This window comes from Neofelis nebulosa, chromosome 1 (genome assembly GCF_028018385.1).
Source record: "Neofelis nebulosa isolate mNeoNeb1 chromosome 1, mNeoNeb1.pri, whole genome shotgun sequence".
Lineage (NCBI taxonomy): Eukaryota > Metazoa > Chordata > Mammalia > Carnivora > Felidae > Neofelis > Neofelis nebulosa.
In genome coordinates, this window is record NC_080782.1 from 104,993,579 (window position 1) to 105,015,824 (window position 22,246).

Below are 22,246 nucleotides of genomic sequence, written 5' to 3' on the forward strand. Positions count from 1 at the left end.
CGAATATGCAAGTCTAGGTTTTTATTGTTTGAAGAGTAAGAATGAAGCTCTTTTCAGCTTTCTACCTCTCATGTGTAAACGGAAGGTATGGATTATTATTTTATCCAATACCCCCATCCTTTATAAAAAGGAATTTGAAATGGCAATCTTGAGAATAACTTTCTGGAGCCCAGCCCAATATGCAATCTGCTTCCTTGACCTTAATACTGGAGCCAGACTTTCTGAAGGGAGGGAAGGAACAAAGGATAATATGGCTAGGAATAGAATTCCCTGCTTGGCCTTTTCTTCTCTCCTTGATAGAGGTTGAATGAGATAGCATCACTATTGTTCTCTGACTCTCAAAACAACAGGTTTGGGCTAGGAAAGCTAGGGAATATCTGGAGGCCAGAGGAAAAAAAATAGAGGAGGTTTTTAGGTACTTCTCAATGAACTGAAATGAAGATTCTGTCAAAACTTCTCAAAGGAATGCAACCATTTGGGAGAGTAACTCATAGTACACACTTTTCTTCCTTCTACACCTCTCCCCCATCCCCCTGCCCACTGACAGTGGGAACCTCAGTTCGCTATACCCCTCTGGGAGAGGGCTGAGATGCTGGGCATGGGTGGAAGAGGAGACCCTGTTTGCTCCTGCTGTTCATGTCTGTTACATGGTGGCATCCACCCCTTGGTCATGTTTGCATCACAACACACATCATCAGCTTGCTTTGACCCTGACACCATTTTATAGGCTTAATAATAATAAATCTATGTCCTGAAATAGTTTCGCAGATTATAGCAATCAATCAAAATTCAGGGAGCCCAAGACCATTAATGTCATCAGCAGTGATGCAGCACCCCGGGAATCCATCTAAATCAGCCATTATGATGGAAAATACACCTTAAGAGCCTGAAGATAGGGAGAGTAGACGGAGGCATAAATTGCAATTCTATTTTTATCAGCCATCAAGTGATAATTTTCTTGGGAGGCTTTGTTCCTGGTAGGAGACGAAACTAGGACTTGCTGTCCATGGCTGATTCCCACTCCAAATTAACAACTGGAAAGATTTTGCTGGTCCTGGGACTCAGAGGCCTGAAATGCAGTCTATAGTTGCCTGCAAGCCTAAGCCCTGGGCATTTTCTTTTGAAACTCCCCAGTGAGCCCAGTCAAGGCCCTGTACTTTGCCTTTCTTTGTAGGTGGCTTCAATTGCTCACACATTCCCTTCGTCAAGACAAATCCTAAACGAACACTCAGCAGAGAAGGACTTGAGATGCAGCCACACGGCTATCCTAGATCCTCCACAAAGATGGCTTGTGGCTGATCATTAACTGAGGATGAGGGGTAGGGAGGAATGAGAAGATGCCTTCTCAGGTCCTCTGTGGTCTATATCTTCCCATAACCTCTGTGAGACTTATTTCTTGTAAGACAATATGGTATGGCAAAAGTAACTAAGATTTAAGAGTGAGGAAAAACGGATTCCTGGCTCTTGAGCTAATTAAAGGACCTTGGGCAAGTAATCTCACCTTTATGGATCTTATTTCACCGTCTATCTGTAAAGTGAACAGGTTGCTCTAAATCGGGCATTCTAAACCAGTGACCCATGGATCAGTTCCAGATGTGGGTTGGTTTGGTTTTGCATTGGTCTCTGTGTGTATGCACTAAATAATAACTTAAACATCAGTAAATTTCACGTACTAACTACCGTTTCTTCTTCTGAAAACTTGGAGGTGCTGGCTATACTGGGTCCTAGCCCCACATGGCAGCTGTATGGTATTGCTGGCTAGTGAAGACTGCTTATGACAGGGCCTGTCTCCTTGTCCAGGACTCTAGAATCCCATCTAATGTCTTACCTGCCCCTACCCCCATGACTTATTCACATGGTCCACCTGTTAGAAGCACAGCTCCTGGATGATATGATCTATATGAAGAGTGATATTTAACTTTGTCTAATAAAGCAGAACTGAGGTTGAAAGACGTTTAAGGCAGGGGTGCCTGAGCGGCTGGGTCGGTTAAGTGCCCAACTCTTGATCTTGGCTCAGGTCGTGATCTCATGGTTTGTGAGATCAAGCCCTGCTGTCAGCACAGAACCTGCTTGGGATTCTCTCTCTCCCTCTCTCTCTCTCTCTCTCTGCCCCTCTCCCACTCTCTCTCCCACTGTCTCTAAAAATCAATAAACTTTAAACAATAAAAAGACTTTTAAGATAAAATCTTTAAAAAATATAATGGAAAGTGGAAGTCCCAAATAATGTGTTTGTCTGGGTCGCACATTTTTCATTGTTCACTTCAAATAAGCAGTATGAGTACAAGCAGCCACAGATTAGTAACGAACTGCTGCCTTCTTAATTTTCAATAGAAAAACAAGAAATAGTTTATTTTTATAGCCTCTTTCATTTTAAGCTCCTTTTACATGTACTAGAAGGCCTTCTCCTAGGCCTGGGGACACAGGCAAGAAAACTGGAATTTGGAACTTTTGCTAAGTATTAAGTTCTTGGGCCAGTAGTAGTGTGAAGTTAGTCATGCTCTCATTCATCCTTCTCTTCTTCCTCCGCTGGTGGCATCTACTATTTAATATTAATTGGTCCATATCCTCAGGCCTCCTCTTGCTGTTTCATATGTCAAGTATAAACTCCTTGAGAGCAGAGATCAGATACAATGCTTTTATAACTTCTTTCTTTCCAAGTGCAGTGCCAAGCAGAGCCTAGACCCATCCCAAGTGGTCCCTAAGCAAAGATCTGCTTTTGTAGTCTTGACCTTGGTGAGAATGTTCCTTCCAAAGAATCAGCCAAGTCCAGAGCTCTTGTCATATGCCCATCCAAACAAAGATGAAGGGGCCCTGATTGTGGACAAGTTCTGAGATCCCAGGGCCCACATTTAAGCACTCAATGCCAGAATATTGGAGATTAACTGTGGGGTTGACGATTGATGTTCCTGGACTCACTGTGTTATTTCACTGCCCTCTCTGGCTAAGCTGTTTTCACTAGATGAGTCCCTGTTTGCCTCATTCCCTGCTTTACCCTCACAGCCTCCCCCTCCTTGGTCTGCACAGTGGATTGATAATAGCAAGATGCATGGAAATTTTCAACTAAATGCCCATAAAGATAAATCATCTGACACTTTCCCTTCTTTGCCCTCTTAGCCATTGTCTCAAATGGAGCTTGTGACCCTTTATGTGTTTTCTAATAAGAGAAAGATTGATTCCATGGCAGGGAGTGGTGGCCTCAGCAAAGCCAAATAATTGAATATGCCACGAGGTGCCAGGCCTGTCCATTGGGTTCATTTGCAGTCATCGCTGGTACTGTTTTCTCTGAACAATATGGCTGTTGAGTGGGACCGGAGTGGTGGTCGTCCATGCAGCAAGTTGCTGAAAGAGCCTTCCAATTTCATTGTTAATGGGAAAATAAAATCAGTTACTGTATCAGCCAAAGCTTTTCAGAGAAATCAGGTCACTCTATGGTCCACAGCTCTTTTATTATGATTGGAATCATGTGACTACCTACACACATAATAAAATGCTGCCTCGTAGGTCTGGGGAGACAGGCGAGAAAGTCAGGTTTTCAAAAGTTTGATTACATTTTACTTTCTTGAGACAACAGAACTGTGGGAACTTTGGGAAGAAAGTAGCCTCAGCTTGGCCAGGAAGCAAGTTGAAGCTGTGGTGGTCCCTTATGCGGAAAAAAGAGAAATGAATTTTTCTTGTGAATTTGCAGCCTACTCCCTTCATAGAGAGACCAGGCCATTGGACAGGACCCATCTCTGCCCCTCAAAATTACACTGGCCATCATCTCTTTACCCAGGCCTGAAATCAGGCACACTTGCTTTTACATGTGGGCTCTCCCGCTTACGGGGTGATCTTGGGAGAGTTATTCAACCTTTGTTTCCTCGCTCTCTGAATTAAGTGAGATTGTGCTTAGAATGGACTCCTCGCTCTGAGCCACGGGTTATTAAGTGGTAGTTGTATTCGTATCATTATTGCTACGGGGCTTGGCTGTTGGGTCCTTAATCACCTGTGGGCTCCACCCCATCAGTGTCTGTCTCCCGAAGGCCTTCTTTGTACCTGGGTTTCACTGCTGGATCATTGCCAGCTTCTCCCCCCAAAAGCACCGAGGGAATGGCGTCCTTTTCCTTTCTCTGGTTGGTAATGTGATAACCTCCAGGCACTTTCACATTCCTTGAAGCAGAGCTATAGTCTAACAATAGGCGCTCCCTGAACTATGGGCACCCAGAGCCTTGGGGCACAGCAGAGCCCAACCTGTCTGAGCTCTTTGGACCACCCAGGTAGGAAATTCTCTGAGCCTTCCACTGCAGGGAAAATAGTGGCATAGTAATCCTTTGTTTCTGCATAGAAATGTATTTCCAAGGTGCACACAGACTTTCTTTATACTCCTTCCAAGCACCTGCCAGCATCCTTTGGACACAGGGCTCCAGACCACCCTAGTTTCATAGTAGTCTGCTAGTGTCCTGTCAGTGCTGCTCACAACGGGGGATGGGGTATCGTCTCCATCCCCACACGTTCTGTTGTTGTTGACTGTTGAATTGCCGGCACTAAAAATCAAAACTTTTTCACATTTAAGTTTGGGTTTGGGGCTTTTCCTGTTAAAAAAAAATTAGAGGTTCTGGCATCACTGGATCAGCACAGTTCACTGTAGAAGGGAAGAATAGTCATCCTATGTGTTTAATGGCAACAAAAAAGTGCTTAATGTACAAATGTTCTACTTCTTTATGTCAACTCCCTGGCCCACCAAGTACCTGAGTTTGAAAATCTGATCTAAGGAGGTTGAACTTTCATCACAAGTCATAACCTCTTAAAACTGGGGGAGGCCCTAGGATTAAGTCATCCAGGAACTAGTCCCGGACAGATTAGAGATGTGTCTCAAGTTCACAGAAAATTTGTGGCCAAAGAGAAGCTGGGGTGCCTGGAGTCACTGTCCTTTCTCAGGGCAGCATGCTTTCCCTACATTCAAAAGAAACACCGTGAGAACCTCTGGTTTAGGAGGCCTCTGTCAATCCTTTTCAAGTTCTGAGGGTGTGATCCAAGGGGTTAAGAGAACCACTCAATCCATGGCCTCTCTTCCATCACTCAGGACCAGAATTCCTATGGTTGGTATAGCACAGCATTCATCTGTGAAGCAGTGCCTTCTACTAGGTTAAGACCCCAGAGTGGCAACATTTATTGAGAAAATGCATCAATTAAAATTTTTCCCAGAGTACTTTACCTCTGTCATGGGCAGCAGAAACAGGGAGTTCAGAGAATGGGTTCTGGATGATTTTGGGCCAAGACTGGGGCGGTAGAGTAGAGCCTGGTAAAGCAGAAAGGTCATAGTTGTGAGTCATGAACCCAGTGTAATTGATGGATCCCTTGTACTCAATTTCTACCCCTGGGAAGTGGGGGCATTTGGCATGATAGTGTTTGAGAGCCTCCCTAGGCCAGGTAGTCCATGATTTTACAAACAGAAATGTCTGGAGTGATGGTTGTCCCTGGTCTGAAAGAACAACATGAAGAAGGTCTTTTGGAAGCCAAACCCATGGGATTCCAGGACCCCAGGGCAAGAAGGTGGCTTGCCAATATGAAGTTGGAAAAACTTTTTGTAAGGGGTGGAGAAAGTTAGGCTCATAAAGAAGTGACTAAGAAATGCACTCTGATTTAGTAAGGAATGTAAGGAGGAAGTTTGAATTTTGAAAGTGCTGTGATGTGGAAGAAAGAACACCGGCCATTGAGTTGTAAGACTTGGGCTCCAAATACCTCCTCTGATGATGCAAAAGATATGACACATGAGATTCTCAGAGACTTTTAGAAGTACCTTTCACACTTAGAATCTAACCAAGGTCAACCTGCTTCCTGTAGCAGACATCTTTTTGATGTCTACACCTATTGGAGGAAGTGTGCAGTCTTCAGAAGTAGCCACAAGAAAATTACAAGGCCACAGATAAACCTGACAGTTTCAAAGACAAGATTATTGTGGACAGACTCGCTGTTTTGAAGTATGATACGAGTGGATATCAGTCATAACTGGTCAGGAAAGCTGCCTAAGTGTGTTGCAGCTTAAGCTGCTTAAGCTTAAGCTAAGTGTGGAGTCAGATTCTCAAGGACTCCACTGCTCATTCAATTGTGTGTATGTGTTTACGAGGACAAGGAAGACAGCAAGGGGGTGCTTGGGTGGCTCAGTCTATTGAGTATCCAGCTCTTGATTTTGGCTCAGATCATGATCTCATGGTTCATGAGATGGATCCCCTCAGTGGGCTCCATGCTGACAGCATGGAGCCTGCTTGGGATTCTCTCTCTCTCTCTCTCTCTCTCTCTCTCTCTCTCTCTCTCTGTCTGTCTCTCTGGTCCCCACCCCCTGCTCATGTTTGTGCTTATGCTCCCTCTCTCTGTCTCTCTCAAATAAGTAAACTGAAAAAAAAAGGTGGGGGTGAGACAGTAGGGATGAGAGAAGAGGAGAAAGGCAAACACTTGACTGTCATGCCTTTGGACATGGCTTCTACCTTGGCTCACAGCTGAAAAGTATCACTTCTGCCATCACAACCCATAAAAACACTGGGTGGGGATCCTTCTGTGTCCTTGGGTATACTCATCTTAGACCGTGGTTGTTGCCTACATTCCCAAGAGCAATCGGAGGTCCTATCCACAATCCTTTGGGTAAGGACTGACCTTGAAGACAAGTTTAGTCCCCTGTTAGAGTTGCCATCCTTTATTGGCCAATCAGGGCATCAGAGTCACCATAGTTTATCAAATCTCACTCAATCCACTGGAGAGTGGGGCTCAAGCATTAGGTTTATTACATGCAAAACCTCCATCTTTCAGAGAGACTTTGTTCTCCAGTGACAAAGGTCCTTTTAGGGGACTCTATCCCCAAACATCCTCCTCTGAACTCTATCTCCCACTGCCGGCATCATGCTTTTTAAGTTGCTACCACAAGTTAGAATTGACGTAAGAGATTATTACCACTGTCTGTTTTTAGAAACCTCCATCCAAATGTCCTTAGGCTCAGAAGAATCTTTTTTCATTTTAAGTACTTCCAGAGAAAGAAAGTTCTGCAGATGTCTTCATCAACCTGTTCTGGCACTGAGCAACCTTCACATCCACTTCCTCACTTTTTTCTGCCCTTTGTGGGGTGGAGAACTGTTTGCCACAGTCTTAGTACTAATCTTTCATGTGCTCAGAGATGTTATTGTGGCTATTTCTGTGGTCTCCTCTAGTTTATGAAAACCTGTGACTACGTCAGTGACGTTTGCAGGTTAGGACCCACTCTTTCCCATGAGCCAGCCAGAGATGTGGAAGACAAAAGTGGTGTTGTGATTCCTACCTTCCAGAAGCTTCAGGTTCTGCTGGGGCAATGGTGCATGTATATATGGTTACATCAAGAACTGAAGGCTTGCAATACCCCCTTAATCCTAACCTGGAAGTGAAGAAACTCCAGAAGCCTTGACATGTAGCCTTTGTGGGGGTAAGAGACATTTGTAACAAATCGCCCTAGAGTTCACCTATTTCCTTTGCAAACTGTTTGAACTAGGGCAACACTCGTGGGGTTCAATACATTGATTACATAGGCATTTATGCCCAATTTAAAGCACTGTGTATACAGTTATTGTACATCGACTATAATGCAAACCCCTGGAAGGCAGGGATTTTTGTGTCTTTGGTTTGCTGATTAGTTCAAGTGCCTACAACAGTGCCTGGCACAATAGAGGCATGCCAGAGTTACCAAAGGAAGAATTAGGGGGGAGAGGGCTCAAGAGCAGATTTTTTACTCTATTAGTCTATGAATAGTATGGTTCAATTTATTTTGCCTCTGGGAAAAATAATAATAACCACCAAAGTTTTTGCCTCCTGATTAAATTATGTAAATATGAAAAGATCAAACCAGCCCTATGAGTAACCCTTTTCCAGCAAAGATGTTACCTCTTTTTACCCATTTTTGTTTCCTATTTGAGAAGCATTTTATCTTCACATTGAGCTATTTTACCCCCTACCATGATTTCTTGCCTGGGACAGTTGACTTTAATGTGCAACCTTATTGAATGCTTTTTGGAGTTTTAGGTGAATATAATCCTAGGCTTTGGTCTTTCTTTAGTCTCCTATCTCAGTAATTCCTCTAAAAAATATATAACTCAAACAAATCCAAGGGGTTCTTTCAAACCAGGCCGGCCATCAAAAATCCACACTGGCTGCATCTGACTGGGTTTTGGTACTGTGGGTTCTTTGCCCCTTGACAGCCCACTTGGCTTCTATTGTTTTCTTGGCCAGTCTGATAGACACTTTCTTCTGATTGTAGCAAATTGGGAATAAAATGTGTTGGGCTTGGCCCTCATTCCTTTCCACCCTCTTTTGCGACTGGCTGGGGAGGTTCATTAGCTGAAACCCAGCCAAGGGAAGGACGTGTCTCTTGAATACAGAGATGAGCTTTACTCCAAGGACCAAGTTTTACTTTATTCCATAGGCAAGAACCTATAACTGCTCTTTGGGCAGTGCAAGTCTGGGAACTGGGAGGTCAATCAATACCGTTTGGAATTTATCAAGATCATTTCTATTTCTTTCTCTTTTTCTCAGCCTCTATTTGCTTTCTCCCATCCTCTCCATTCTGGGGATACAATGATAACCCTCGGCCTGCTTGAGGTTAGATGGTGCTATGGACTCAAGTAGATCTGGGTTTGAATTCTGACCTAGGGTGGTATACTTAACGTCTTGTTACAGACTGCACGTGTCCTTCCAACATTCATATGTTGAAACCTTAATCCCCAATCTGGTGATATCGGGAGGTGGGGCCTAGAGAGGTAATTACTTTTGATAAACCCTCATGATGGGGTTATTGCCCTTATAAGCAGAAGAGACCTGAGTTCTCTCTCTCTCTCTCTCTCTCCACCTGTGAGGATACCGAAATAAGACAGCCATCTGCAAACCAGAAAGAGGGCCCCAGCAAGAACTGAACTGGTTGGCACCTTCATCTTCGACTTCCTGGCCTCCAGAACTGTGTGAAAGAAGTATGTGTTTTTAAGCCACTTGGTCTGTGGTATTCTATTAGAACAACCCCAGGCAGACTAAGATACCTCTCTAAGCTTTAGTTTCCTCACCTGTGAAATGGAGTAATAATATCTTCTTGAAATTGTTGTTGTCAGGATTACATGAGGGAATGAATGTAAAAGGCTGGGCTTTTAGGACACAAAATGAAAGGAAGCTATTGTACTATCCTCCCTCTGTTCAACTCCACAGACTTCATAAGTAACAATAATAGGAACAAAAATCACTAACATTTATAAAGCCCTCATTACATATAAGCCACTGTTCCAAGTGCTTTTCGTGTATTAATTCATTGAATGTCAATTGCTGTGTTCTACAGTTATCTCTCTCTCCCTGTTTACCCAGCCATCTTTGGGTTTGCCTCTTTGCCATTTTCTTCTAAAAAGTCTTTTCTCTAAACGTCTATGGAGATTTATGCATGGAATATAAACAACAATAAGATGCAATTCCTTGTATGTCAGGAGAATTTGCCCAGTGCCATATTTTTATCCAGAACTCATGGCCATATCCTGGGGCACTATAGCCATTCTCAGCTATGGCTGCCCTTTAGCAGTGCCTGGGGAAACTTCTGAAAGCTCTTTGCCCACGTCACAAACCCAGACCAATTAAATCCGAATCTCTGGGAATGGGACCAGGCATCACCTCTCAAGGTTTAATGCATATGAGTATTACCTGAAGATCTTGAGAAACTGCAGATTCTCCTTTTCTAACAAGCTCCCAAAGAGGCTGATGCTGCTGGTCAGTAGAGGCCCCTTGAAGTGGCAAGTCTAGATCAGACACCCCTCACTGCTCTTTGGGCTTCTTCTATCTTAGTCACAGACTATTTCTTGACTACTCCTCAGTCACCCTAGAGTAAACCCTAACTGGGCTTGAAGGTCACGTACCACAACAACAGTTGATATGACCAGTGGCAGAGAAAGAAAGTGACTCACACACATAGGCAGACCAAATGTCTTTGCTTAGGAAATTCATCTAGAACCCAGGATTTGGAGATCAGGGGTGAACCACTACCAAATGCCTTGGAACAGCTTAACATGGAAGCATTTCTCAATCTGTGCTCCTTTCTAAATCATGGGCCATTCTTGACAGGACCTTTATAAATAGGATATGAGAGTGTAGTGAATTATGATTTTGTGGCTTTGTCAGCTTCCTGCAGCAGTCTTGGGCAAAATTCCCCTTATTCTGACCTCTTATCTGACCTCTCAACATTGACCACCCAGACCATCCTCTCTCTCACTGTGTGCCAAGTGCTGGTAGCTTTTTGAGCTATTTAAGTTACATGGAGGGCAGAGAAAGTAAACCCCCCTAAGAAAATGCTGGAAGGACATGATATCCCTTCTAGAACTCAGCTTCCTCATTTGTAGTGAATGGAAAGGTTCGAGTCAGGCAACCTCTGAGGTGTCTAACTCCTAATGCGTGTGTTTTGAGTTGAGGTCAGAGCATCACCTACCTTTCAAGGGCTTAGATAAGCAGGCCTTTAAGGGTAATGATAATTCTCCAAATGCACATTGCCTGGTTCTCTCATTTCTTAAATAAGTTTTATCCTTAAAGATGACAAAGATGTCTCATGAATTATAGTAATGGTTCTCCTGCATCAGTCACCAACATTACAAGGAAACTTAGTGAATGGTGAATTTAAGTTGGAGAAATAGACTCAGATTCCAGTCCTAATTCTGCTGTAGGTATGTCCAAGGTGGAATTAAACCAAGTGTTTAACAAGTGAAGTTGTTTTTCTCTTCATTCAGAAGACAGGCATAGGCAATGTTTCCAGTCAAGTAAAATTAAAAAAAGAAAAAAACCATGCTACATGGTGACCATATTACCTATTGGCCCCTCAACTTGGGATAGTTTAAATAGACAGATAATAACTTCTTTCTTCTTTTCTCTTCTGTTTACCAGGAGAGTAGCAGCTGCGAGTAACATTTGCTGTGGAATGAATCTAGACTGTCTTGAAGAGCTAAGATTTAAGCCCACTCTTTCCACATTTCCATAGTACCCAGTTTGGTTTCAGCTGTGTGCATGTTTGATCTTGTTTAAAGCCAAGCTCCTGGAATGAACCTGGAAAAGACGGGAAATGCTGGGAAACCTAACTCTTATTTATTTTGGAAGCAAAGGGCCACTGCATTCCAATTTTCATGGCAGGGAGGCAAATCTATATCATGTTGTAACACTGTAGTTGGAGTGTGGAGAAGGAAGGGCGATTGAATCCTGTCTCGCCTCCAATTGTTCCATAGGCCTGAGCTCTCTGATAGCAGCAGATATATTGGTTTCTTTTTGAGGATACACAATGGGAACTTAGTGAACTTGATTTTGAAACCTTGATATTAGGTGCAGCCACTTTTTACACCAAACCCTTCAGATTATCTTACAATAAGTACAGCATTTTTCCGACCACCCCAGTTTTTTGCAATTTTTAGCAGCCTTCCCCCCATTTCAGAATGCACCCTTCCCTCCTCCATCCCACCACAATAACATAATGAAAACACACACTGATGGTTTTGTCATTTGGGCATTGTGGTTTCCCTTGGTACAGAGAAAATAGTTACCTGTAAGATTACCTTGGATATTATTCATTCTTAGTAAAAGCACATTATTCAACAAAGAGAAGACTATAACCAAAGAAGATTCAGGGCATGGCAAGTTTTAAATGTCAGTTCTATTTTAGGTTTTTCTGCACTGCCAGAGATCAAATCCAGAGTCAATGTTGGAAAACTAGCAAAAACCGAACAAACAAGTAAACAAACAAAAATGGTTTTATTCAGCTTATATGTGGAGGAAAAAAAGAATGCTCATGCTTTTTAGGTTTGAGTTTCCCACTTCTCAAAGTGAAGGCAATACACTCTCTCAGCATGTTGTGTTGGTAAATGTGTTGCTTTCCTTCAGTTAAAAATTTTTTTTTACATAAATATATTTTAAGGTTAAACTTGTAGAATTCAGGCTTCTGGCTGAGAAGCTTGGAGGAATTCATGAGAGAGTCATTCCCCCTATCTAGTGTGAATTGCATTATAACAGAATACAAAGAAAACTACCCGTCTGAAATATATATGCACTACCTAGAAAAATAAATGAAACCACCCCTCCCTGTCCTCATGGCTGTAAGAATCTTTATATCTCAACTCCATGCACCCTGTTGTCACTCAAGTTCTTTCCTTAGAGCTGGGTCCTCTGAAGGAGGGAGCGACTGTGTTCTGTCCTTCAGACAATATACACTGAACTCTCTCTTCTTGCTTCCTTAATTAAGGCTCTCTTCACAAAAGCCCTTCTCTTTTCTATACAATTACATCCCATTCCCATATTCCTTCCAGGTATGGCTCACTTCCAGAATCTTTCCTCACTTTTGCTATCTATTTCCCTGTCTCATCCTAGTTGGCTCTGTCTCACTATCTCTGTGGGGCCCAGATAGGAAGCACAATAAGCCAATAAAGGTTCCACTGACTGGGAATAGGGATGAGAAGTCCCTTGGGACTCTTACAGCCCTCTAAGTAGGCCGCTGGTGGGAGTGGGGGGGAAAAATCAAATGATCCCGAGAGACTTTTTCATTGCTTCTTGTTCATGGAAACTACAGAAATAAAATGTGAAAATCATACCATTCTCTGAAATGTTAATCTTCCACAAACATGCATGTACATGTACCAACAGCCTGAAAGGAATGGAAACATCTGACCCATCCAAAATCAGAAAAGAAAAACCCCACACAGACCAGCCAGCAGCTCCCCCTGCTTCCCCTACCCCATTACCAAAGCAGACTTCTTGATTTGCATCTGCCACCACACCCCTGTCCCTGTGAATGCTATGTTGACTTGAACGTGCCATCAACAATGGTTCTCTTTCTTTTTAAAATTTCTCTGCCAAAGACAACAAATGCAAATGGCGAGATGGAATTGGGATTAAAGGAATCCAAATAAGGGCTAGCATAGCACTAAGGTTAGGCCTATAGGATAATCCCCAAATGATCAAGAGGGAGGCGAGTACAGCTGTGTGGGCCATAAATAAAGCTTTTCTGACTTAGCATGTAAAGTCTCCACCCTAAATGCTACATTAACATTTTTTGTGTAACCAAAGGGAAAGAAGTCTCCTGTAAGGATTTTGCCCTTTTGTTGCTTCTACCTAAGGCGTATGGAACCATACTTTGACTTAAGGGTTTGAAAGTCCTTAGAATTGGGCAATTTCTTGGAATATTGGGGTAACTGCAAAATGGGGGGGGGGTGGTGACTATAGAGAGTGTGGTGGTCAGGCAAAGGGCCAAGAGAGAAGTTTCCCAGAAAGTGTTGGATCTATTCTCTACCCTGCCGGAAATACCATCTCTTTTCATTGAACTTGTCCATGATATGAGCTGTTGTTTTCCCCAAGTAAGGTTTTAAAAGCTTATAGACAGGGAATTACTTTAAAGCTGAGTTATCCATGGCTTCTTTTTAAAATATACAAATTAAAACAGGAATGAATACGTAGGAAAAGCAAAGTTGGCTCTTGGGCGTGAAGCTTCCTCCCACAGTCATAAAGATGCAGACAGGTAGATCTATCACTTTAATTTAAAAATGAAAATCCCTTTAGAAAATTGGCAGACAGTCAGCCCTGGCCAAATGGATTTGAAAGGATTGTGATTTCTCCTGCTGTCAACTGGCTCCAGGAGAGTGGCTGCTGGCAAGCCCATTCACAGTAGGATTTGCAATGGAGCCTCCAATGTACCATCACCCTTGGCTTTGGGCTAAGTTGGGAGGAGGCTTAAAAATAACAGCATCTATATACTGAGTACTTGGTAAGTAACAGGCAGTGGAGGTTACCTGAACTGTCTAGGCAATCAGTTTAAGATGGATACCATTATTAACTGGATTTCAGAGAGAGTGCATTAGTTTTCTATTGCTGCTATAACACAGGACCCCCATGTAGTGCCTTAAAACAACTCAAATTTATTATCTTATGGTTCTGTAGAAGTCTGATGCAGGTTTCCCTGGAATAACATCAAGGTGTGTCCGAAGGGTTGCAGTCCTTTTTGAAGGCTGTAGGGAAGAGTCATTTTCTTGCCTTTTCCAGCTTCTAGAGGTCACTCATATTCCTAGGCACATGGTACCCTCCCTCCATATTCAAAGCCAGCAAAGACTGGCTGAGTTTTTTTTAAATCACATCACACCCCTCTGACCTTTTCTGCCTTCTTGGTCCTTTGTGATTACTGTGGGCCCATGTGGATCATTGTGGATAGTCTTCCCATCTCAGGGTCAATTGACTGGCAACTTTAAGTCCATATGCAACCTTAATTTCTCTTTACCATATAACCTAGCGTAGTCACAGTTTTCAGGGATTGGGAAGGGGCCATCTTTGGGGAGCCATTATTCTGCCTCCACAAATAGAAAAGCGGAGGATTAGAGACGTGAAGACATTTATGTTGGGTCACACAGCTACTTGGTAGTAGCAAAGACTACATTTGACCCAAAGCCTGAACTGGGAACAGAAGAGGAAGAAAGAAAGAAAGAAAGTAGAAAAGAAATTTTTCCACCATAGAGGACACTGACTTTTGTCAAAAAATGCACTATTGGTTATAAGTCAATTTAATAAGAGGAACGTGTGAGTAGACAATTCGCTTTTGTTAACCACCTCCTTTATTCCCCCATTTAACCTGTAAAGAGTTTCCATAAATCATAGTTTACCAAATTACATCAGCCTCACTCATAATACTGGTCTTTCTGGTGTCATAAAATCTACCAATGCATTGAGACCCACCCCACGATGGACCACACACAATTATAGGGATCTAGTATGAAGGTGTTAGTGTATGTACACACACATACATACACCACACGATGCATATTTAAGCAAGTCGACTTGTTCCATATAATCCTCATAGAGAGGATTTGAATGAATAAATGAAAGGTAGGGGGAGATAAGTCAAGATTAAGGTCCAGAAGACTTTTTCTAACAGGAAGAACGGTAAGCTACCCAACAGTAAGACTCTTTGCCTCGGGAATTATCAAGCCAATGCTAGAGGAGCCCTTGGATACCACCATTTTAAGCATTTTAGCGTGCTTTCTTATTTGGGACTCCTACCACTTGCTTCTCTAAAAGACAGATGCAAGGAGGGAATAAAAGCAAGAAAGGGCAGAAGTTCTTTTGTGGTTTGACAGCTATTTCCTACAATTCCTCCTTCTCCAGTGGAATCACTGAATATTGCAGGAATATTTGAGATGTCTTTGTCCAACTCTCCATACACAGATGAGAAAAATGAGCATCAAAAAGATGAAATAACACCCTATAGAGATGATTCCAGTAGAATTGCATGAAACGTTTTGCATCAGTTCTAAAGTCCGATAAGCCTAGAAAAGTCACATGAAAGTTAGACTATCATCCCCTGCTGAAGACTGATGTGTGGTTTCTTGAAAAATCTAGCACAAACAACTTTTCACCCAGTACTGCAATAGAAGAAAGACCCTTTCCTTGGTGCATTTCAGGAGCCAGGTTAAATGAAAAACATATGCGAAAATACATGTGAAAAGCACACGTCGCGTTGGAAGATGCTCACTCTGTCTCAGGCACTGGGGCACCCAAAACTGAAGTGGGACTAGGAGATATGCATCCCCCACCTCACACCTATGGTGGGGCATCTACCGTCCCTGAGTAGAAGGCCACATTCTCGAAGGAATCTTAGTCACTGTAGGTTATAGTGTACATAGCCCCTGGGGTCAGGGAAAATGGAACAGTTTGCCTTCTTGATATTTGCTGCTGTGGGTTCTCAAACATTGTGCAGATAGGCTGATTTCTTATCTGGTCTCTGGGGCCCTAAGTGAAGAACTGGGTCTCTTGGGAACTGTTAGGTCTCGTTCGTTTCGAAGGTGAACCGAAGTGGGAAGAAGGACATCTTTGAGCAGGCCAGGCACAAAATTCTCTGGTGGTGTAGCAGAGTGTCAGGATCGCCTCCTTTTTGCTTTTATCGGATTATATGGGCAGATGTGTAGTTTTCCAAGTGTCCCAAACCTTGACCAGTACTCTGAAGCTTCTTGTATTGTGCATGGAGTTGTCAACTCTGAGTATTTGCATTTGACTTCTTGTTCTGTCCCATTCTCAAGAACGTTAGTCATTATGAAATTCTCATTACTCTAAAGGATATAACCTTTTGTCATATAAAGATTAGTATTTTATATATCTCTAAGGTTCTAATTCTCTCACCTCCCCACCCGAGGGGTAGGTCTAATTCTCCTGATGGCAAAACTCACTGTTCTTTTTAAGAGGAGAATTCCCAGTCTTCTAGATGAGTATATCTAAGGGAAAAGGGAACCTCCCTCTAGGGACAGTGATGGCATTACAAAAACCATGGCAGTAGAGGCAGAGGTAGGTAGGGATCAGTATTGGAAATCCGGGGAGCGGGGGGAAAGAATTTAATAGTATACTCCTGAAAATCTTGCTGTCATCAGATGCTAAGGTTATCATGTCATCTGGAGTGGGCTTTCAAATGTTGCAGGGTTCTCAGACACATGGATGGACTATTCTCTGGAAGAAGCAGAGATCACTTAGGAATTTGGCAGGTGAGATGGTGCTGAGTGGGTGAATCCATCCTATGCTTGGGCCTCATACTATGATTCAGTTCTATGGCAGGATTGCTATACCCCTATTGAAGGTATCCTAGCCTTTTCTCTGTCCCTGTGAGGACAACAGCCTCCTGCTCCACAAAGGACTCCCAGGGGATGAGGCCTTAACCTTGTCAGGAGTTAGGTCGGTGGTCCAGGAGCTCTGGGGGAATGGGGGGCGGGGGGAGCGGTACACCCAGCCCTGACTGATCCTAAATGTAAGATGGTTCAGCTGCTAAGGAACACAGTGTGGCAGCTCATCAGAAAATCAAAAATGGAACTACCATATGACCCAGCAGTCCCATTTCTGGGAATCGAGCCAAAAAACTGAAGGCAGGATCTTGAAGAGATGTTTGCACCATCATGTTCATAGCAGCATTATTGATAAGGGCTAAGGGGTAGAATAACCTAAATATCCAGTCATGGATGAATGGATAAGCAAAATGTGGTATGGACATACAATGGAATATCATTCAGCCTTAAAGAGGAAGGATATTCTGACATCTGCTACAACAGGGAGGAACCTTGCAAATGTTAGGCTAAGGGAAATAAGCCGGACACAAAAAGATAAATACTGTATGCTTCCACTTATGTGAGATCTGAAGTTGTCAGATTCATAGATACAGAGAGTAGAATGGTGGTTACTAGGGACCAGGGGAGGAGGAGATGGGGAGTTGTTGTCGAATGGGTATTACAGTTTCAATTCTGCAAGATGAAAAAGTTCTGGAGACCAGTTGCCCAATAATGGGAATGTATTTAACACCACTGAACGCTGCACTTAAAAATGGCTGAGGTAGTAAACTTTGTGTTAGGTGTTTTTTACTGCATTTAAAAATAAAAATTACCAAACAGAAGACAAAATGTAGTTTAAAGAAAACGAGAGACTCAACAGTGATACTCAGCAACGAGCAAAAAACCCGCAGTATTAACAACTTTCTGAGATGCACTTCCCTTAAATTTTCCTGGTACAGAAGACTTTTGCGGAGATCTGTATGTAAAGATTCCTTGGAGTGACTCCCCTGAAAGGTGGTGAGTTTATTCAGTCAGCTTATTCTGGAAACCAGCCAGCATATGAGAATTACAATAGTTTAAGCTATAAATGCTCTGTTATGCTTCCCTGGAAAAAAAAAATGAATGAATGAATGTCTAAATAAATAAAAGGTGATCCAAAACTCTCTGGCCTGTTGCCAGGATCAAGCTTGAGGAACTGCATTAAAGAGCCCACCCTGAGTGGTTCTCCACACCTACACGCTTCTCTGCCCCTGCTGGGCGATACCTCGGAGGCCTGGGAAACTCTGCATGGGATTGGACAGTAATGGATAAATGAATGGATCCTTTGAGTTTGCTTTCCTTGCAGCTCTACCTCCATCCCCACTAGGGCCCCTACCGTGCTCCCCCTCTCGCGGTAAGCTAGACTCTGCTGTGGGTGCCTGTATCGTTCGGTGCATACTGGCCTCTGAGCACTTCCTGTGCTGTATTAGCCACCTCTCCCTCACTGATGCGTCTGTGGGTTCCTCTGAAAGGACAAGATTTTCAACAAGTGGCACGATGCGAAGAATACTGTTGATGCTTAACGAATCAGTGCTGTAAGACGATGACATCAGCGATTGTTTTTGTGTTCTCAGGCCACGAGAATGTCCTTTTTGGTCAACTCCCCATGCAGATGGAACAACTGTGAGCGTATTCTGGCCCCAGCTTTGTGCTCCTGCTCAGAACTTCTTCGAGCTCCATCTTCAGCGACCTGACTTGCTTCATTTCATCCGTCTGTCACCTCCTCCCAAAATAAGCGTCTGTGGTTTCTCTCTGACTTGTTTGCGTTATACATGTCCTTATTAGTCATGTGTGGGTGTCCCTACACCTCATTATCTCCTGAACTTCTCAGGGACCCAGTAGGCAGCTCATTGTCTGCATTGTCCCAAAGCATCACACACAGGGATACCACATTTAAAAGCAGTGACTGCTTGAGAAGCATCTGACCTGTCAAAAGGCTTGATGGACACCCCCTCCTCCTGGTTCTGCCAGGGTCTCCAAAGGTGAATTCATCATCTTTCGTCCATCAACCTGCTCGCTTTTCTGAATTCTTTGAGGCGTGGTTGCTTCTATGTTTTTTGTTTGTTTCAAAAGAAACAAAAAAACCTTTAAAAAAATTTTTTTTAATGTTTTACTTATTTTTGAAAAAGGGAGACAGAGTACAAGCAGAGAAGGGGTAGACAGAGAGGGAGACACAGAATCCAAAGCAGGCTCCAGTTTCTAAGCTGTCAACACAGAGCCCGACACGGGGCTCAAACTCAGAAACTGTGAGATCATGACCTGAGCTGAAGTCGGATGCTTAACTGACTGAGCCACTCAGGGACCCCAGAGACTGCTTTTCTTAATAGCACCAAATCTTCTCCCACTCTTAAGATTTGAACATTACTGTGACCTTTGACTTGGCTGTCTTCATGCTTGCCCCCGCCCTAGTCAAAAATGTAGGCACTAACTATCATCACCCAGTACCTGCTGGCCCCCAGGACTTTATATGCCAGCTTCCATCTATTGGAATTGGAGCAGAGTTTTGAGACATGTTGATGCTTTGTCTGGGATCAGCAGAGGAGAATACAGTATTTTAATCAGTTAAAGTTCTCTGTTGTGAGTATAGCTGAGAGGATCCACGGCCCAAGTGCTGAGACTCTGTCATCTGTGGCGAAGACCAGCCTTTTCCCCCCCGACTCCTCATCCAGTGCATCCTACACTCTGACCCAAAGTTGACTCTTTTAATTAGCACTGTGGCATCTTGCTAAAAAATGATATCCCATTGCCCACGCCATCTGCCAAGCTTTCCCAGCCACTCACAGGAGTCTCCACTGCCTACCACATACAGGCTCATTCATGCCCAGGAGCTGAGCTGGTCTAGATTAAGACAGGAAATGTATCAGCTGCCTCAGCCCCTCCAGATATGGGGCCTAGAGTTAATCGTGGCTGCCCACAAACCTGGTATCTGGTCCACCTCGCATAGGCCCTGGATGCCAACTTAGCCTCCAGGTCACAACACTTTTTTATCTTTTTTTCTACTTCCCCTTTCCCCACACCCTCAGACATACTGGCCTCTGGATGGTTCTGAGCCTCTGTCACAGGTTAACCTGGCTGTTCTCAACAGCTTGTTTTGAACATAGCCTGCTTATTTCGGCTCCCAGGAATTTAAGACTTGCCAGGTTTCCTACTCCCAACCAGGCTGGCTTTTGGCCGTAGGTGAGCAGATTGTCCAGAATTTTGTGGTGGATTATGGGAATCTTCTACTACTGGGTCAAACCCATCCAACTACCCCCTTCCTACTATTAGCCCAGCTCGGTCCTTGGATGAGACTGCCATAGGAGTCTCACCTGCATAGGAGTACTTGGCCCAAACAAGCCAACAAATTCCCTACTCCCTGGTTTAGTGCTTTCCTTTTGCCAGCAGTCCCAGCGAGTCCCATGCTTGACCAGAAGAATTATAATGATATCATTTATTGAGCACCTGCTAATAAGTTCTTTGTACACATTACCTCACTCCACCTTCATAAGGACCCTATGAAACAGGTACTGTTGGGGCACCTGGATGCTTCAGTCAGTTAAACATCCAACTTCTGCTCAGGTCATGATCTCATGGTTCATGGGTTCGAGCCCCACATCAGGCTCTCTACTAACGGTGTAGAGACTGCTGGGGGTTCTCTCTCTCCCCCTCTCTCAGCCCCTCCCCCTCTCATACTTTTTCTCTCTCTCAAAAATAAATTAAAAAAAATAAATTTATGCTTTTTCCCTTTACTACAGATTGCAAACTAGTAGCTCATGGTAAAATGTTGACCATGGTTATATTTGGTTACCACAGCTTTTTGGTTGCTTGTTTACTTAGGGCCAATGCTTTAAAAGGAGATGTCACATAAAAATTCAGATGTATGACTTCTCCTTACAAAATTGGAAGGCCTAGAAACCTAGGTTCCATGTCCTATAAGGCAAAGTCAAATACAGCTGAAAGAAGTCTGTCCTTCACATGGAGTGGGAGCTCATCAGTTTGCCTCTGACTCTGCCTTATGGCAGTGCCATTCAGACGTTAGTATCCATCAGAACCATCTGGAGATTGCTGGGCCCTACCCCAGCATTTGTGATTCGGTAAGTGGGGGTTGGGCCCAAGAACTTGTCTTATTACAACCCAGGTGTTGATTGCCACTTCTCATCTCATTGGTACTGTTGCTATTTTTATATTCCAGCCTACCCACCGGCTTCTTTTAGCTCAGTGCTCCCTATGGGCATTTGAGTTTGTATCCGAGGGGCTTTGTTGCACCAACAGTAAGGAATCAGGGCCCTCTCCTCTGTTCCTAAACTCGCACTAATCTCCAACATGAATCTTAAACCTCATCTGGACTATTACTGTTCAACTTTTTCTTTCAACTCTTATAAAAACAGCACAACTTCTTTCTTTAATTTCACAAAGGCAGTAGAAGATTTAATAAATAGCACCCAAACACACGTGTTGCACTACCTTCTTCCCCTGAGCTGGAAGGGACAAGCATAAAAAAGACATCTTACGTATATGAAAGATAAGAGCTTCTGCAAACATAATCCTTTGACAGCTAAGATTTAAAAGCTGTAGGATCCACACAGAAGCAACCACTCCATCTATTCTGTTCTTCCGGGAGAACCTGGTTGATGGCCCCAGCAAGCTCTCTTCCCTGGTTATACAAAGTCTACTCCAGAAAAAATCTGTTCATACGTTTATGCAGGAAACAGAGCTCGTCAGTTCAAAAAATGCTCAGGAGGTTTTCGCTGTGCCCGGAATGCCCTAATTATAATCTTCAAGACCTATCTTGGATGTCACTTAGTCCAAATGCCCTTCCTGATTAGCCTAGACTGAAAGAATCCCTTCTATCATGCCCATTTCCATGACACTCAGCCCATACTTCCCTGAAATATAAAATAACTCTGTTGTCACATATCTCAGTTATGAGATTATAAACTCTTTCAGAGCGTAAGATGAGACCATGGGACTTTGCAGCCTGAATTATGCCTGGTATGGTACTTTGCCTTTAGGTGACGCTAAGGTCAGACTTCTGAACATTTAGATGAATAGAGGGACTGAAACACAGTGTCATGGAGAGGGCGGAGAGCAGAGCAGAGGTTCAGAGCCATTTGGGACCACCTGAAGTGCTCAGTTACTTAGGGCTTATTCACTTGGGCACTACTGGAGATTGGAGCAACAAATGATGAGCCCTGCCATGATAAAACTGGCATAACCAACACACGTGACCAAAGCTGAGAACACTTGACAGTGTGAGCACTGAACTACGTGAGAAAGGAGAGAAAATTGGATAAATAAAAAGTTGAGAACTTCTGCCAAGTTCATGAAGATTCTTTCATGTTACCTGCTAAAAGTTTTATTGTTTTCCTTTTCGATCTAAAATGCATCTAGAATTGATTTTTGTGCATGGTGTGTGGTGGAGGTCAAGGTTCATGTCTTTCTGTATGGATATGAAATTGACAGGGTATCATTCATTGAAAAAAACCCTCCTTCCTTCTATAGTACCATGGCAACTTTTCTATAAAAACAGATGTCAAGTATGTATACGTTTATTTCTGGACTCTCTTCCTTCATCTGTTTTTCTATTCTTGCCTCAATACACACCATTTTTGTTTGTTTTTATATTCTTTAAAGAACTGTCACTTTGTAAGACCTTGATATTTAGTAGT

General features: G+C 43.2%; 1 long non-coding RNA gene across 1 annotated transcript in view; it reads left to right on the plus strand.

Annotated features, from left to right (window-relative positions):
* Positions 1-21,880, plus strand: part of LOC131512232 (uncharacterized) — a 115,959-nt gene extending 94,079 nt beyond the window's left edge. The window contains exon 5 of the long non-coding RNA XR_009262043.1: positions 18,173-21,880. This is a non-coding gene — a long non-coding RNA (uncharacterized LOC131512232). The remainder of the gene's footprint in view (positions 1-18,172) is intronic.
* Positions 21,881-22,246: the final 366 nt, after the last annotated feature.